The sequence below is a fragment of the Sebastes umbrosus genome, chromosome 4, assembly GCF_015220745.1.
Source record: "Sebastes umbrosus isolate fSebUmb1 chromosome 4, fSebUmb1.pri, whole genome shotgun sequence".
Lineage (NCBI taxonomy): Eukaryota > Metazoa > Chordata > Actinopteri > Perciformes > Sebastidae > Sebastes > Sebastes umbrosus.
In genome coordinates this window covers 11,849,219-11,869,144 of record NC_051272.1, presented here as the reverse complement: position 1 = coordinate 11,869,144, position 19,926 = coordinate 11,849,219, and the positions used below count along the sequence as shown (strand labels likewise).

General features: G+C 39.1%; 1 protein-coding gene across 3 annotated transcripts in view; it reads left to right on the top strand.

Moving 5' to 3' along the window:
• Positions 1–19,926, top strand: part of dgkzb (diacylglycerol kinase, zeta b) — a 269,194-nt gene that overhangs the window by 128,179 nt on the left and 121,089 nt on the right. The window lies entirely within an intron of this gene.

Genomic DNA, 19,926 nt, shown 5'->3' with positions numbered 1-19,926 from the left:
ATAATTTTTTATCAATTCTCCAATGGTAAAAAATTGTTAAATTTAGCACCAAATCTGTGTAACAAATGGTATCAACCCCAAAATTGCTGCAACAACTTATGAGACATAATAGAGCATGACGATGACCATCATATACTTCTATATAAGAACCCTACACACTTTCACTATTTATTTTAATTAATTAATTATGTTTATTTCTTATTAATGACTAGAACACCTTGACTCACAGTGCTGAGCTGCAATCTCAAATTAATCTTCAGGTTCCCATCTTTTAAATGATGTACACCACTTCTATGTGACATCTACTGTTGACCTGTTATCTCCCCTGAACATCCTCTGTCCCCCTACCCCTCCAAGACAGCTGATTCGTGTTTTATTTGCCAACTTTTCAGGAATTCCCTTAAAACTTGCCCAACATTTGGAAACATAACAAGTGCAGTTTGCACCAATGAGAACACCTGGTGACATCACTTTCTTTCATATCACCTGAAAGACCTGTAAAGTCTGTTCTCGATGTGTTTACAATATCATTGTGCTGCATACGAGCTGGATGAGACTTTGATGAGACTGGATTACTTTGCCTCCTTTAAAACCCATTTCTCCTCCTCCTCCTCCTCCTCCTCCTCCTCCTCCTCCTCATCCTTCTCATCCTCCTCCTTCTCCTCCTCCCAGCTGTTTGGTACAGTCTGGTGTTGGATGAGAGGCGTTTTCCTCCTCGAGCTGTTCTGGACGAATCAGACCGACAGCAGCCCAGGAGTCTGTTTCTGCCGGTTGGAGGTCAGAGCTGTCAACGCCTCGGCTTCTCCATCCAGGTCAGAACATCACAACCCGATCACAACCAGTATAAAACACACAAATCCTAAAAGTCAGTGTGAATCCCTAAACGCACCACCGTATCTTTGAACAGGAGACGACTGACTACGGGCGTCCCATTGCAGTTATCCTGGGAGACCGGGTTGAAGAGCCCAGACGAGGGGCCGGTGTTGGACCCCGACTGGTCGAGCGTCCTGAGGGCCGAGGTGAGAGTTCATCCAGGTGATGTCACACCTGTCTCTCAGTCTGTTGTATTGAGCTCCAGAGGTAGATGTCCCGACCAGGCAGGCCTCATTTTCCTTAGATTTTTAAACCAACCACTTTGCTAAAACACCTTTTCAACCAGCCTCCTAACAATGTGATTGATTTTGAGATTTTTTTCACTTCCTGCCACTGTGACAGGTAAGTATTTTCTTTTGTCTGCCACTTTAAAATCTCTGCGCTCAATGAAGGAATAACATTTTTAGATCTGATGTCATTCAATGTTCAGTATATTTTACATAAAGAACACACATACATTTGAACACATCATGATAACATTGTAATTTACCTTCACCCAATAGTCATTTTTACTGAGCAGAGCTTGAACGCTTCATAATTGTAACTCAATGGCACCTCCGTAACATTAGTAGCTCCCTTATTTAACCAAGCAGGACTGTGCTTCTAACAGCTAACGTTACTAACTCTCCTCCTGACCAATTCAACACATATTTGTTGTTCACAGTGTCGCATTATCAGGGTAAAATAGGGTGCTCAGGTTTAGTAGCGCCATGCTTTTGAACACTTTTTTTTCTCACCGCCGTGTCTCCGGTCCCAAACAAACTGGAACATGATAAGGCGTGCAAATGTGTCATTGTGCATGTGTAACTGTCAGAAAGCATCAATACAGAGGAATCGATAGTCACGGAGGCATGAGATGCTAAGGAATCTAGGAAACTAGGAACCAACTAGGAACCGGTTCTCTTTTCCCTTTTCCCTGTCTGCCAACAAATTACCCGCATTTGGCGGGTGGCGAGTGCTAATTTCAGACCCCGGTTGGGTCAAACAAACAGACTTTCACAGACCGCTGCTGCTAAAGGAGTACCTAAAGCGTCATAGTTTGATGCGTAGGGCCTCTGACCAAGCGTTGGTATTTGACGTGTTGGGAGTGAGAATGTGTTGATTTATTAAAGTGGTGCCTCATCAAAAAGAAGTGAATTAATCCTTGTTTCTCGCCGTAGCTTCCCTTCTGGAACGGCTGTGAGCAGGAAGATACGTGCGTTCCTGACCTCATCCTCCACAGTCACACTGACCTCATGGATGTTCAGTGAGTGACACACACACACAAGTATTATTATAATTTATTAGAGAACCCATGCTAATTCATATTCTGTGTTTCACCTGAAGGCAGTTCTGCAGCACGAGGAACCGGGCCGCGTGGTCGCTCTGCAGCCACCGGGGGCGTCAGAGGCCTCGGTGCACGTGGTGGAGAGCGGGCGGAGGAGGATGGTGGTGTTTGCTCGACTTGAGAATCAGGGAGAGAACGCGTACGGAGCCGCCATCCACATCTCCACCTCCTCCAACCTGCTCTTCTCCAGCCTCATAGTCAAGGTGATGTATGGAGCATTAAATCAGTTTCATTAGATCAGAAATAATCTGGTGTTTTCATAGAATAAACGTTTGTTCCTGTTCTCTGTCTGACTGTAAACATATACGAGTGATTCAACCTACATCCAGTTCTTTAACCCTCCTAGACCCACAATAGACCCGTTTTAGTCTTTTTTAGGAGGGGACAGGGGATCTTTAGGGGTAGATAGCAGGTCAGCAGTAGACGTCACATAGAAGTGGACCTGAAGATTAATTTCAAATGCAGCTCAGCACTGTGTTTAAAACAGCTTCTCTCCTGAGCATGTAGGCAGTAGTAGCATTATAAAATGCAAAATTTAACTGCACAACAGCTGCTAGCAGAGACAACGAGGTCAGCAACGCTTGTAACATTGAAATTAACCGCTGGTGGTCGAAGCTGATGTCGTTTGGTTTCTTCCGGAAAGGTTTACGTGATGACGAATCAGGGAAGGACACGTCATGACTGATAAGACCCCAATCCGGAATGAACGTGGGCATCTGCGTCATCGTTGTCAAACGTCTCCGTTTCTGTCTGTCCAGATTAAAACGCAACCACGGAGTTTTAAAAACTAAAACGGCATCAGCAGCGTTTTCAAACGTCTCCGTTTTAGGGGCTTGAAAACGCCGAAGTAGTGTGAACGCTAAGCATAAATGTAGCAAAAGTTATGCGGTTTAAAACTGGAATGTATTAGTGTGGATGAAGACGGAGACGGGGTGCGTAGGGTGAGTGGGAGGTGTGGTAGGACGGGTCAAACAAACACAAGACTTTCCCCAGGAGACCGCTGTTTGTGTCCCGTGAGTCCAACGCCGACTTATTTTACCTTACTTTTGTTGCGTAACTTTCTTATGTCTTATTTTAATCCAAACCACAATCTTTGCCTAAACCTAACCAAGTAGTTTTGTTGCGTACGTGAACATAAAAACGAAGTAAACCTACGTTAGAAGTTTATTTTGAAAGACACTATGTATGTAACGAGAGGAAACTGACACGCCGTCCCTGACACGTCCTAAACTGATGCTAGAGGGGTACGTAGAGCGTCATAGTCTAAACGTAGAAACACTGACCAAACGTTGGTATTTGGGAGTGAGAATGTGTTATAACAACAGCTCCAGCTGGCGCTCATGCGTTTTGTATCATTCACAATCATATGAGATGGAAGAACGACTCTCTATGACTCATCAGGCTCCTCCCCTTCCCCACAGGATCAATCAGATATTCAGATTGAGTGCTCCTCCGAGGACAGACTGGCCAATCAGAGGAGCTGTAACATCAGCGCTCCGTTCATGAAGTCCTTGTCTCAGGTAGGTTCTGCGTCTATACACCTCTACTGATGTTTTACCACCACAGACTGCTGATGTAACCAATAATACACTTAGTATTTGCTTCTATACTCTATGCCCATATTAGGGAGTAAAAGTCAGAGTATTTTATATATAATATATATCCAGCTGCACAGACTCTCCTGGTTTTGATTCATCTATTGCGAGTCCCCCAACTTTACAGTCAATAAGTCAATACTTAATTTCTGGTGTACTCTCCAGAGAGGTGATTATTAGACCAATTTCATAATATAGTTTCACCAAACATAAAACATACAGAACAACAGACTTCACAGATAATAAAAATGTAAGTGAAATGTCAGTTTGTTGTAACTGTAACCGCAGACAGACAGTAAAACAGGTGTTATTCATACAGCTGTCAGACTAATGATAGTGATTAAACAGAGCAGGAATCTGCGATCCACTAACATCCTTCATTAGCCTAATGACCGTCCTGTAAACGTGATGGTACCCCGAGGGCCTGCTCTACAGATGGCTGTCTGAATGAAGTCCAGTTTATGGGTCCAGACTGCGGTACAGATTATTGTGGGCTTCCTGTTAATGAGGCGGTGGCTGCTGGATGAGGTGAGACGCCGCCGGAGGGAAACACAGTCTGAGATGATCATAGGACGAAACCACACAAAGCGTTTCACATGTCGGGACGTTAAAACATTCAGAATAGTATAAACTGATGAGACCTGATGGTTGAAGAGGGTCAGAGGTTTGAATATTCATCTTCCGCTTAGGATTTTAACATTTTTAGATATGTCTTACTGTCCTTTTAAAGTACAAGTATATATAGAAACTGAATGTATTTATTTAATCAGAGAAAATGCACCCATTTTGAATGTTATCAGCCCATTAAATGGCCGTTATCAGTCGTTATCACCACCATTATAATACTTCAGACGGGGCAAACTGCACCTAATCGCATGTTGTGAAATGGTTCGCAGTTTTGAACACGTGGTTAACGTTGTGAATTGGTTAGGAATTGGTGAACTACTTGGTTAGGTTTAGAAAAGGGTCATGGTTTGGGTGAGTACGTTTGTTAAGTTAAGTAAATTACGCACGTTATATAAGTTAACTTGCACATGTTAAAATGAGTCAACATTGACTTTTGGTCTCCTGGGTGAAAGCCCTGTATTTGTTTGACGTCACCTGACTTCCTCTTTTGCTCCCGTCATAATTACTACGGCTACTAGAGGTCGCTGCCCTAACAATAATGCTCCTCCTCTGGCTCACCAATAGACTGATAACAGCCTACTGAGCCAGTTAGGAGGAAGAGTACAGGGCCATACCAACTAAAATCTAACATAACATTCGAAGAAGGTGGAAAATGTCAGTTGTTTTATTTTGAAAGCAACCAGCTCTCTTCCTGTCCAGGTATCCTTCCGTCTGGAGTTTGAGTTCAGCCGCTCGGTCTTCTTGGATCACGTCCGGGTAGTCATGGCGACCAGCAGGTGAGACAGCTGATGTCACTCTGACAATTGTTTGATTTATTTCAGTGTTTGTTTGGAGTTTGGAAGTTAATGAGAAAAGTCCTCATTAAAGACAATTTATCTTTCTTTTTTTATCAATTAGTGATAAAAACAGGATGCTGAGAGAAGAAAAAAAATGTCAATAAACAAATAATCAACATCAGTAAATATTAGCCTATAAGGAGTAGGATGAAGAACCCTATAGTCTACACTTATATGGTTATACGCCTTCTCCATAACTCAATGAACTATTTATCATATGAACCTTTGTGACTGGTAGCTTATAGGCTATTCCTTTTTTAATTTCAATTCCAACCTTAATAATGAAGTAGCCTAATATCTTTCAACGGGTTGTCCACATTTAAGACAAAATAATCCTTTATGTTGATTGTAAAGTGTAACAGCAGCAGGACCTGCGGTATCTCTCCGTCACACTGAAGCAGCTGGTTATATATCCTGCATGAATAAACCATGTGAGAATGCACGAGGAGAAGAAGCGCTTATTTTATAGTCCATCTTTGGAATATTGTAGTTTCATGACGGCAGTCCCACGACATCCGCCGCTGTCGCATCATAATTACGGAGCCTAGTGAAGTGCAGTCGGATTCTCTGAGCACCACGGGTGTCTTTTCCTAAGACCTTATGAATTTCTTTCCTTGACCTCATGACCTTTTCCATCAAGGTCACGGAAAAGTGGTTAGGAAAAAAAACGCAAGGACGTCATTTTTTACTTTTCGATCCTAACCCCCTTGTTCGAGACCGGTGTTTTATTTAGCTGGTGCCGTTTTTCACGTGTTTTGTAGTGACGTTACATTGTTTTCCGTACGTGTTTTACTTAGTTTACGTACTTTTTAAAGTCCAACCATGACGTTTTCCCTTAACCTAATTAAGTGGTTTTGTTTCCCCCTGCTGGTACTGCACGTTAATACAGGCGCGTAATATTCACGTCTCTGCGAGGCAAAATGTGACACTGGCACACTGTCCTCTGGTGGACGAATGGGTCTATTACACGATTTAGTTGTAATATCAGATCATATATATTTCTTGTTTCAAATGAACAAGTTCGAGTTCATGTGAGCAGCAAACAAAACAAGAAGCAAGACATTTTTGAGGAGTCTTTTTCTTTAGTTCTCACGTCTTCAAAAGGTGTTTGAGGGTTAAAATGATCGGGTTAAGGTTCAGGTTCCTCTATAAGTATAGAAGTACAAAGGTGTGTCTCTGTGTGTACTTGTACATCTGTTTTCATAGCTACATTGTGGGGACACACACCAGGTCCCCAAAAGGTAAACCATCAAGATCAGGGTCCAGATCCAGGTCTATTGTTTCTGATTTAGGTTCATGTGAGGCCTAAGGGTCCCAGGAGATAAGTCAATATAATGTCTTCACAAGTCTGTGTGTGTGTGTTAATCAGTGATGGAGAGGAGGGATACCCAGACGACAACATCAACGACATCTTTCTCCCTCTGAAGTACCAAACTGACCTCCTCTTCACCAGGTCAGTGACATCACTTCCTGGTAAAACTGTTCCAGTAACAGGAATGCAACAGAGAAATAGATCATCTACATACAGTACATACATGTAAACATTAGGAAATAACTACTGAAAATCGAACAAATGCAACAATTATTTATCATCAGGGTTCAGATAAATGTGTTAAGGAAAAATTCAGTATTTTCTGAGCCTACAAATTAGAGGCAGTTGATGTTTGAGATATAGATGAAGCATCAGCACATTTTCTCTGCTGATTGCAGTAAAACATATTCCACTGCTGTGTTTACAAAAACATTTAACAACATCAGGAAATATTATAAACTTGGATTTTATTGATGTGTGGTCTTTTTTTATGGAGGACGGAACCTGCCAAAATCAAAAATAAATTAATAAATACATAAATGAATCAATAAATTAATTAATAAATGTCATTAAATGTAGCAAAAATAATATCAAAAATAAATGTAGCCATTAATTAATTGATAAAATGTGACATAAATTGATATTTGTTTTAATTTGTTTCTTTATTTATTTATCTTTGATTTAATTCCCTTATTCATTTACTCTTCTGTTTAATTTTCCCTTTTATTTATTTATGTATTTATTTTTGCATTTATTTTTTATTTATTCATTTATTTTTGTATTTATTTTTAATGTATTTATTTGCATTATTTTATATTTATTTTTAAATCTATGTATTGTCATTTAAATGTACCGTTTGTATTATGTCACATTTGATCAATTAATTAATGACTATTTTTATTTTTAATATTATCTTTGCTACATTTAATGACATTTATTGTTTTATCAAGTCATTTATTTATTTATTTTTTATTTTTGCAGGTTCCTCCATATAGTTTAAGTACAACAGTGTGTTTATAAAGACTCAAATTAGCTGAGATTCAAGTATGTTTTGGGTGAAATGGCCCTTTAATGATGCTTATAATAAGTCTATATTACAACAAACTCTTCCTCTCTTCTCCTGTCAGAGACCCTAACCCTCCTCGTTTTGAAATCAGAGCAGACAGCTCTTCTTCCTCCTCCTGGGACCAACCAGACAGCAGCCCTCCCACCTTCAACCTCACTTATTATGTGAGTTCACTGAACATGTTGGTCTAGAAATGTCACTTTTCATGTCTGATGTGACTTTTCTAGTTTTTTGGTATATTTGATTATTTGATGTCTGTCCGCGAGACCTTTTTCCACGGAGACATTTTGACATGTGACACTAGGAGAAGTGTAAAATTATTATTATGAATCATTACTAAATTTTCAGGATCCTGCGGCCTCATTACAGAAATGTCTGATCTTATCTCAGTTTAAGAGGACATTTAGGATTTTTTTTTGTATTACAGATACTATGTACATAAAATCAATTATTTTGTGACTATTTCTGTGGCTGTGGAGGGTTTTTCTGACTCATGTGATCCAAATAATTCCAATAACTCCGTCATTCGAAAGTCCATAAACAAAAGATTTATTGAAATAAAACAGATGCAATCCATGACATGTTTCTGTTCAAACGAAAAATCATCTATCAAACCACACCTATCAGCGTTTAATCTTTTAAAACAAACAAAAAACTGTTCGCTCTGCCGTTTTGCCACACACAACAGGAGACCTGAATATACACCTGAACATGTGGTCCAGTCTAAAAGGGAAACGCCTTTCCTACGACTCTACCCATACAATCTATGCAATTAAAAGAAACAAAATAAACTATAATGAAATAATTCAACCCCTGTAATGACTTGCCTACAAACAATGTAACCTTTTTTGTCTCTAACAATTAGAAAACAAAAATGATATAAATCATAACTAAATAACTGCAGGGATGTGTTAGACGTCACTTTAAGGGTTTACAATAAGAGATTTCTATTTATGTTTTTATTGCCATCTTTTACTTTGCGTGTAGATCCAGAACCTGGGCATCTTCTCAGTGCAGGACGTCCTGTTCAGGGCTGAAATCTGGTCTGGGACCAGGAAGGGGAACCAGCTGCTGAACATCACAGACTACAGCATCGAGCAGGTATACCACGGGGGAACAGTTACATACATCTTAATAAGACAGGAGGAGCTACATGGATCCATTTACACAGACTCTATAAAGAGAAATATACAGTATAATACAGTCACACCTCCTCCTCCTCCTCCTCCTCCTCTTCTTCCTCCCTGCAGGAAGCTGGCTCTCACTGCGTGCTGCCTCAGCCCAGAACAACCAATCAGGTGACAGCTGAGGACCTGTCTCACCTGTCGCAGCTGGTAAGACCCATGACGTTTCATGATGACCTTTAGCCACTGAGACAGAGAGACAGCTGTCCTCTTCTTCTTCTTCTTCTTCTTCTTCTTCTTCTTCCTCTCCTCTTCTTCTTCTTCTTCTGTCTGTCTGTGTAGAACCACAGTAACAGTGTGAGCGTGGCGGTCCGATGCCGACTGAATTTGCCGGCCTCCAGAGAGCTGAAGGTGACGCTCGGAGGACAACTTCAGCTTCCCGCTCTGCTCGCTGTGAGTCTCTTAAGGAACCTCTACGTTTCCAGTTTCTCCGAAATTAAACTGTAAATATAGAACGTACATTGAAACCAACGTGGAACCCTGAGAAAAAAGCCAATGTTTGCTTACTTCTCTAAGAAACCACAAATGTTTGATGTATTGTCCTCACATAGATCCTCGATACTTTACATCTGTAGTCTTTTACGTTCCCATCGGACGACTGACTTCCTGTTTCAGGTGAGCTTCAGGTCCTTGGAGTTACTGACTGCTGCCTCCATCCAGCTGGAAGCGTCCAGTCCCATGTTCCTCCAGGAGGACCGACCTGTCAGACAGGTAATGAACCAACCACTCGATGAATACACTAATGAATGAACTAGTTGAGGGCTGTGATTTGTGTACTTCTTCTTTTGTTCAAACACTAAATCACAGATCAGACTGGAGATCAGCTGTTGCATCACTTTAATGTGGATGTGTAATCAGTGTTGATGGTAAATGTGGTCAATGGAAGAAATAATGAGCCCCTTTGTATGTTCCTATGCAATGTTTGTTAATGCAGTAGCTGACAGGAAGTAAACTTGGACCAAACCTGTTGCCCTAGCAACAGAATGACAATGAAAAGGTCTATATTGACCCAGAAAGCTGAGTTCTCCTACTGCCAAAACCTGCTGATCTTCCTGCATGCAGCGCCGTCATGTGACGTGTCAGTGAAAATTTCATCCCAAAATAAGAGTGCGGAGGATGTTATATACGAGGATACATTTTACAGTGTTTTGGCTGACTCAGATATTCAGCCATATTTATTTGAGTATACAGCTGAAGAAAAGCAGCAGAGAGAGGCAGTGAGTGCGGCTGCATCAGCCGTGCAGCGTCCAACACTTGTAGCAGAGTGTAAACCTTAAGAAGTTAAGTGTTTCTGGTCGTATGCACACAGATCACACCGACAGCACTCGTATAGGTGAAAGCAAAGCAGGATTTTTATTAATCCACTTTCCCTCGTACAAGCTGGTTTTATTCAGGCCTAATTGTTACTTAACGGGAAGTATATACTCCTGTTCAGATGTCCCTAATCAAAAGGAAGGTCAGGGCTGCACCAGAAATACACCAAACGGAAATTTAGAGGAACACATACATAAAAATAAAACAGAAATACTATCAGAATCAGAACCAGGCTTATTTAGCAAAGTACATACAAATCCAGATAAAAATAAGGAAAGTGACAGGAGAGGTCAAGAAGCTACAGAACCTCCCCTCAATATAAGGAGACAAACAAAAGAAAAGAAAATTAAGCTAAATAACGAAAAAAAAAAGACAACAAAAGCACACTAAATTAAGCAGAAAAACTAACCAATCAGTAGACAACAATCCAATAAATCAACAAATAACTATGGAAAAAACAAACAACAAAAATCATTATTGAATTTTCTTTCAATGTACTAACACAGATTATAAAGCCCACTGTGAGAGCTGCATAAGTCAAACTACAACTATTGTAATTACAGAGATATTAACAAACAAACCAGCTGTTATTTAAGTGACATTTTGACTCAGTGAGTTTCTTTCTTATTTAGTTATTTACTGAGTTATGAACTAACTACCTTTCCACCAAACACAGTGTTATAACTACACATATAAACTGTAGATGTGGAGTTTTGCTGCCATCTGCTGTCAGACAGTTTTATTACAACAATAACAGCTACCGATATTCAACAAGGTTTCTTTTACTCACTCATTGGGGGTGGATAAGTAAAAATGGGTGGTCAAAAAAAGAGAAACATCTGAGAATGTAATGTCATCCACAAGTTCTGTTTTTAATTATCATTTCTTCATATCACTTTTTCCTGTTAGGTACAGTTTATCCCTAATGTTCTTTCTTTTTTAAGTGAAGCACTTTATCATCTCCATCTTTTTTTTATTTGTTTCACACTTATCAAAAGACAGTAAAATACAATTCACATGGAAGGAATGTAAAACATGTGTGAGGATGTGTTAGAAACCTGTAATGGCTTAAATAAAAACCCCAGCCAAAGGACATACAATAAATACTATCATGACCAAAATCACCAGTACATTTAAGATATTAGTGTTCAAAAATTGCACATATAAAATAAGTGTAGTGTATAGTTCAACAAACAAAAAAACAGGCAGAGAAGCAGGATTAATTGAAATATTTACAGTAAGAGTTTCTAAGAGTGATCATTTTTTTTTCTAAATCAAATGTTTTTGTCAGCAGAGCATTTCTAAGTCCCTTTTTATACACAGACAATGACACAGAGGAAAACGTTAAATTGACATTTTCATTCCATAAGATAACTCCACAAAATGTGATAGAAAACTGTTAACAAAATAATATCTAAAACAACGAGGTAGATCTGCATCCTTATATCTCGACAAACGTACAGGTTTGGAGAATGTTGATGTCAAATATAGTCAACAACTGTAAACTAAAAAAATCTAAAAAGTGCTGCACTTGGTCGAACTTCATTCAAAAAAGTTGCTAATCTAATAAACTGTTTCTGTAGCAGCAATATTTTGTTCAGATAAGTTGGAAAAGTACTTGCCCATACAGTATTACAGTATGTTAAATATGGATAAATTAAACTATAATTTAATGTTAAGAGTATGTCTGTCAAAGTTAACGCGATAATAAAGCATTAATACAAATTCGTTTTAACGCCACTAATTTCTTTAACGCATTAACACAATGTCATACTAGGTTGTCATGAAGGAGGCTAAATAACGCTCTAAACTTGCGCTAAATTTTGGCGGGAAAAAACTCTCGTGGTGATTTTCAAAGGGTTCCTTTGACCTCTGACCTCCAGGTATGTGAATGAAAATGGGTTCTATGGGTACCCACGAGTCTCCCCTTTACAGACATGCCCACTTTATGATTGTGTTGTTGTTAATTGATTTCCAATAATAAATATATACATACATTTGCATAAAGCAGCATATTTGTCCACTCCCATGTCGATAAGAGTATTAAATACTTGACAAATCTCCCTTTAAGGTACATTTTGAACAGATAAAATGTGTGATTAATTTGCGATTAATCACAATTAACTATGGACAATGATGCGATTAATCGTGATTAAATATTTTTAATCGACAGCCCTGGTTAAGACACTTGTATTGTGTACAAAACCTAACCTTTCTTAGGCACATAATCACATTTAATTTTTTTGGTTTTAAGTCTTTTTAAAATTAAACTGTATAAATCAATTTAATCCTGCCCTCATGTTGTTGTAGTGTTTTTGTTATTTTGTCCGTATGTAACAAATATAAAGATAAAGTGTTAAACAAACTACATGTGTGACTTCTAACACAAACAACAATCAGCTGCATCATGAGAAAAGACCCTTAAAATGTAACTTCCACTGAATCTACATGATGTGATGTCTAATATAAATTCAGATCATAAAGTATTTATAGAAATGAGGTGTGTGTGTGTGTCTGTTTGGTTGATGTTGGGTTTGACCTTCTGCGGTTTATTGAGTTTATTTCAGATAATTTATTCCAGCATGTTGAAAGCTCAGAAGGTCAGAAGAGAATAAATTAAATTCAGTCGGTGGATGATGTGAATGTGTTCAGATAATCCTGGAGCTGAGGAAGGAGGAAGATTACATCGTTCCGGTCTGGATTATACTGGGGAGCTCACTGGGAGGCCTGCTGCTACTGGCCTTACTGGTCCTGGCACTATGGAAGGTGGGGCAGTATTTCCATTTTATGCTATTTTATACTTCTACTCTTCTACATCTCAGAGGGAAATATTAGACTTTTTACTGCACTACATTTATCTGACAACTTTAGTTACTTTACAGATTCAGATTATTAATACAAAGTAAAATAAATGATGATGTGTTATTATAGATTAAACTACCATCAGTATATAAAGTCATTAGAAATAGCTCCACCTTTACCAGCTGCAACATTAAAGTGATGGACGCATTAATGCATCAATAATTATAATACAATAATATAATATAGATCATTCTGCAGAATTAATACTTTTACTTCTGGTACTTTACATACATTTTGATGAAAATACTTTTATACTTTTACTGAAGTAAAGTTTTGAATGCAGGACTTTCTGACTCATGTAACAGAATATTTTTTACACTGTGGTGTTACTACTTTTACTTAAGTTACTTCTTCCACTACTGCAGTCCAGTCACAGGTAAGATTCTTCTGTAGTATCCCGGACGTTTTTCACAGAAGCTTATTTATTTCTTATTTAGCCGTCGCCGTCTTGGTTTTTGGTCATTGCCATATTGTTTTTTTGGCCATAACCATCTTGATTTTTGGTCATTGCCATCTTGGTTTTGGGCCGTCACCATCTTGGTTTTGGGCCGTCACCATCTTTTTTTTTTTGGCCTTCACCATCTTGTTTTTTTGGCTGTCACCATCTTGTTTTTTTGCAACCAGAAGTGACACGAGAGGGTGGAGCTAATTACAACCAAACGCTGAATAAGACGTTTTTAGGTGACCAAAATGTTATAATTAACTTTGCTGAAGTGAAAACACACTGTGAAAGGGTTAAAGTTCTGAGACAAATAAAGGACAACTCCCAGACTGGACATTGCCGTGGTAGCGACCTGTCAATCACAAGGCATCCCCTGCTTTATGGTCTGTTTGACTCTAAATGGGACCATAATTTACTAAATGAACATCATGTTGTATTGAAGAAGACTTGAAACTAGTGATTGAGTCCATAAACTCATGTTTACAATGTTTACTGAGGTAATAAATCAAGTGAGCAGTAGGCTCATTTTCTCATAGACTTCTATACAATCAGACTTCTTTTTGCCACCAGAGGAGTCGCCCCCTTCTGGCTACTTGAGAGAATGCAGGTTTAAGGCACTTCAGCATTGGCGTCACTTTTGGACTGCCTTGTGGCAAATAATGGAAATTTAAAACCGTTACCAACAGTTATCGTGTGTGAAGTGAAATGTTGTCAATCATGCTGTCAGTTGAAGTGCATTTCAAACCATAAATGTGTCTGCTTTCTGCTCAGCTCGGCTTCTTCAACAGACGGAGGAGACAGGAAGAGAAGGAGCAGCCTGTAGCCAATGGGAAGGCAGCAGAGGAGCTATAATGTGTGGGCGACGACGACGCTGCGTTCGTTTGGTCCTCGTCAACTTGTAAAGTCACAAAATTTATGATATGAGTTGAACTGTGGTCCAACGTGTAACTTCTTGGTGGTGAAAACAGAACTTTCTGACTTTATGAGTTGATGAGGAACACTTGAATGCATCACAAGCCTCCACCTGTAACTCAGGGACCCCCATGCCCCAATCAGCCAATCAGCCAATCAGCCAATCAGCCACGCCCCGAACATATGAACATGTTCCAGTTAATCAAAAGGGTCGTCGTGTGGCTCTACGCATCCTGTCAGCTGATGAACAAAACCCATCCACAGCTCATCTACGAACCAGCAAACTGCTCACCAGCACCAACCACAAGAGAACAAGTCAAGTTTATTTAAAGTGCTTTAATCACAACGACGTGTCGCAACTAGGGCTGTCAATCAATTCAGATATTTAATCATGATTAATCGCAAATTAATCACACATTTTTTATCAGTTCAAAATGTACCTTAAAGTTAACAACACAAAACAATGACATATGTTGTTCAGAAACCCTCACAGGTACTGTGAGTGTGCTGACTTGACTATGACTTGCCCCAAACTGCATGTGATTATCATAAAGTGGGCATGTCTGTAAAGGGGAGACTCGTGGGTACCCATAGAACCCATTTTCATTCACATATCTGGAGGTCAGAGGTCAAGGGACCCTTTTGAAAATGACTATGACAGTTTTCCTCGCCAAAATTCAGCACGACTTCGTAGTATTATTCAACCTCCTTCATGACAAGCTAGTATAACATTGTTGGTACTGATGGATTCCTTAGGTTTTCTTATTTCATATGATACCAGTATCTTCACTCTAGCTTTAAGAATGAGTCCGCTACAACCTAGGAAAAAACGATTGCGTTAATGCGTTAAAGAAATAGGTGGATGAATGAAGCAGCTGAAACAGGTGTACAGTCGGCGGTTTTCATATCACAAGTTTCAAATCAATCCCCAGTTTAAAATACTTATTTTGTGTTATAAGAAGGTAGAGAGGAAGACACTAGAGCTTCAGTTACTGTGTGATTTTACTCATATTTCAGTCCCCAAAAAATGGAACTAACCAAACATATTGTTTTTAAAAAGAAGTTTGGACCTAAAGCGTAGCACCACGTAACCAAGAACAAATCTCGATGTACATCCTCTGAAGGGACCGCTGATACAAATGAGCTTAAAGCTAACTCGGGTGTTATTTTATTCTAATAAACGAAGGTGAATGTGCCTAAAATGGCTGTTGTGAACTTGTGCTGCATTGAAAATACTGTGTGCACAAGTGATTTAAGTCGAGCGGGTCAAAGTTGAACAAGCCAAAGACATACAGGAATCCATTTCTGCGGTGTCGTCTCCCTACACAACACAGTCTCAACGGCAGTTTGTGAAATAGTCACGGGATTTAAGCTTTTTGATTCTTGTACATAGACACACTATTTTACGTATTTTTTTTCGTGACACTCAGCGTTTTCCTACGAGTGTCCAGCAACACGTGACGCACGTGTCAATTTCCGCTCCAGTCTTTTCAAAATAAAATGACTTAGTTAGGTTTCGGAATAGATCGACTTGGTAAGGTTTAGGCAACAAAACGACTTAGTTAGGTTTAGGAAAAGATCATAGTTTGGGTCAAAATAACTCCAGAAGTGCTGTAACTTCAGTACGGAAGTTATTTGAAAAATAGATCGACTTTGACCTCTGGTTTCACACGGGACACAAACAGCGGTCTCCTGGTGAAAATCTGGTGTTTTTTGACCCACCCCGACCTCCTCCTTACGTGGCGTGCGGGGATCTCTTTACTTCCTGGTTCACAATTACATGGATTAAATAGATTTTGTGATGACCATAACAAAAAAAATGGTGTCTTTGAATCAATACTTTAAATTGTATGACTATTTCACGAACTGCTGTGCGACTGGGCTGGGTCACCATAACCTAATGACCACAAAGTAATCATCATTAATCGGTCGCCATCACAAACAGAACATGTGTCTGCTAACCGTGTTAACTTGTGACTCGAGGCTGAATGCATCGTGGTTGCTCGCAGTGACGGCAGCTGTGTCCTCGAAAAAAATGTCTTCAATCTCACTTAAATCAATTTTAAATACATACTCCTCTGTGTTTATTATCTACGCCAACATTTACATTAGTTACTACGAGCAACCTGGACGCATTTGGCTGCCACAACGGTAACGGCGGCGTCGCTAGATGGAGGAACACACAAAGTGAACAGAGTTGTCTAGTTTCCAGTGACAGGGATCTTTTCAACTGCTGCATACGTGGTTCGGAAAAATGTTGTAAAACCTGAGAAACCTGTGTGACCGCGTGTGTCACCTGATGCCTCATGATGATGTAATCTCAACAATGAAGCTAGTGAGTTAAACCGACGGGAGACGTGATGCAAAATAAGAATTTATTTTATTCACAGTGCAGAGATGAACACACTGTGTCACACCAACAGCAGTGTTTAACACAGAGGGCAGATTAATAAGATATGAGACAACACAAGACTACCTAAGAGGGCTGATTTTATTTTATTTTCCTTTTTTATACTAATGGAAATTGTAAATGCATCTTATGAACACATTGTATATTATTTCTGAATTTATATCAGATGCACTTTTGTTGTATAAAGTCCACTCTTTTTGTAAATATGTGTGAATTATTAAAAGGATTGTGGCATTATTGTTTGATATGAAGCAGTTTGTACTGATGTGTGATGCCGCTCCGCCCAGAAATGAACTCCATGTGTTCACTATGTCTGTTAATACTGGAATAAAGACGAGACACATACAAGCTGTGTGCTATGTGGTGCTTCATTAGATTTGTAGTCAATTTCTCATGAAATTAAAAAAATCTCTTTTAGTGATTTTTAATTGATGAGGCAGAAATGCACAAAGAAATGAAAAGGAAATGGATAAAGAAACGTATAAAGAAAAGAATACAGAAATAAATAAGTTTGGGGAAATAAATAAGGGGTGAAATGCAAAGTGAAAATCGTGCAGAAATAAATAAATAAATAAATAAAAACTAAAGTGCTAAAATTAATACATTTAAAGAATTATGAAAATAAATAAATAAAAGAGAAAATTAACAGAAGAGTGAATAAATAAGGGAATTAATACAAAGATAAATAGGAAGTAAATTCATTTTAATATTATTTTTACTACATTCGATGACATATTTATTTATCGAGTCATTTATTTTTGGCAGATTTCATCCTCCATAGAGAGACAATGCCAGCTTAGAAAAGAGGAAAGTCAGTTTGATCTGCCTGAGAGACTCAATGTTGACGTTGAGTCCTGAGGGTGGTGAAGTAAAAACACATAAATCTCCTCATGAGGGTGGAAAATGTCGTCTTAGTGGAGGATTTAGACAACATAAAATCTGCTAAACTTGAGTTTCAGTAACATAAACATCACGTCTGTGACTGTCTTTGAGTGACTTGAGCGTAGTTCGTCCACAGAGAGAAACACACCAGTGAGTGAGCCTTAAAAGCTCTGAACACAGGTGTTCTCCATGTGGCTGATTAGACTCCATCTGCTCAGGTGGAAGGTGTTTGGAGTGATGCTGGGAATCACAGGAGGCCACCAAACTCCATTTAGAAATACAAATAACAATGGTGAATTTGTTTTTCTTTTTATCATATTTCTATATTCTGTCTTATGACTTGAGCTCTGCCTTTTGACTGTATGAACTTGAGAGAAAAGAGAAAAAAACACCCCAGTTCAGTTGCTTTTGGTGAATTGTGTAAATTCATGAGCAAAAGGTGTTGTCAGATTGAGCGTTTTGTTTTAGTTTAATTGGGCCGGTAGGGCTGGGTATCAGTACAAGTCCAGATCTAGAAATCACATTCGTCAATCAGTGGTCTTCCATTTAATGCGACGTGTGATTGGCCAGCCCAGTCGCACAGCTGTTCGTCAAATAGTCACAAAATTTCAAATTTTAAAACTCTTTCCTGAATAAAAATGAAAAATTGGGGAATTGAGTGTGAATTTTTCATTCACATCTATCCAGCATGTTTGCAAAGACTCTAAAATCCACCTGGAGTCAGTCTGAAGTGAACGCATCACAAGAATTAAGAAAAACAAAATTTCAATTTATGTATTCATTCATTTAGCTTTCAGTTAATTTTATCCCCTGACAATCTGATCTAAAAAGCTTTATTCACTCTGACATGTGTAATTGAGGTGGATAGTACTTACTACATACTATTTTATTGTAGTGAAATGTTTCTTACAAGTTCAAATTGAAAGATATTTAGTCTAGAAAGTGTCAGAATCAGCCTTTAAAACCAGGACGTGACCTGTGAGAACACCTGTGTAGGTACATTCAGACTAAAACATTCAGAATAAATGAATAACAGGAGAACGCTGGTGAATGCAGACAGAAAACTTTTAATTTGACAGCATTCATTCTGCAGGAAGTTCAACCACAGCTGACATCTTCTGACGTTTCATCAACACATGGACAATCTTTGGCTTCATTTCAGCCTCAGAAAACTGGTTAAAAACTCAAAGTGTTTCCAGCTCCATCAGGACAGAATCAGACTCACAGCAGTGTTAAATAAAAACTCTGAGTTAAAAATAAAATTAGCATCATGAATGGCACATTATCATCACCTCAAACCCCCTCCAGTAATGCCCGACCAATGGGCTCTGCTGGACAGATACAGTTATTGATCAGAAGGACAGACGCTGCGTTTGCATGTTATAACGGAAAAGTCTGACAACTGTTGCATCACATGCTGCTTTTGTTCAGAAAAATCAAACCCGGAATACAAACACTAAACAACTTTTCCTCCACCTGATTATTAGAGAATCACAACACTGGCTGCAGCAAAACCAGCTTCTAAAACAGGAAACAGGTGAGACATAACCCCGACGGTTCAGTTTGAATCAACAGATTAAATACGTGTTTAGACAGTTTTCAGAGAGTTGTGCTGAGTGGTCCCGATGGATTTTGTGAATGTTCTCCAGACTTTTAAATGTTAGACTCTTTAGCCGGACCGCAGAGTGCCAGCCCTGCAAACACAAGAGTCTGACACTGAGTGATGAAGTCACACGATTGGTCGGCCGAGTGTTGGAGTTTCCTCGTTGGCCGTTGCTCTTTCAACATGAAAAGGCGGGAACAGTCCTTTATGCAGATGTTAGGGGTGGGAAAAAAAAATCGATTCACCTATGTATCACAATTCTTTTTTTTTTTTTTTTTTGCGATTTTGAAATAGATTTTTTAATGCCAGAATTGATATATTTGCTTCATTTGAGTCAATGTGGAGGCAGAAGGAAGTTACCGCTTTTATTGTTGTAGTCTGAGTAACGTGACGTCTTATCCGTTCCGTATCCCTCAACCAAATCAAACCGCAGCGAGAAAGTAGAAAACGGCGGAGGGTCTGCGTGGATACGACCGGCACCCTCACATTTTAAATCCAGCGTGCTAAACTCTACACATCCAGTAAAGTATGGAAACACTTTGGGTTTCACACATTGCAGGAAAAGTAGAGCTAGACATCATGGCTAAAGCTGCATGCTAACTCTGTCATGGACAGGAAACGTTATCGTATTGCGGTAACGTGCGGTCAAGCCGGCCGTCACTCTCATCTCCGAGGTCAAAT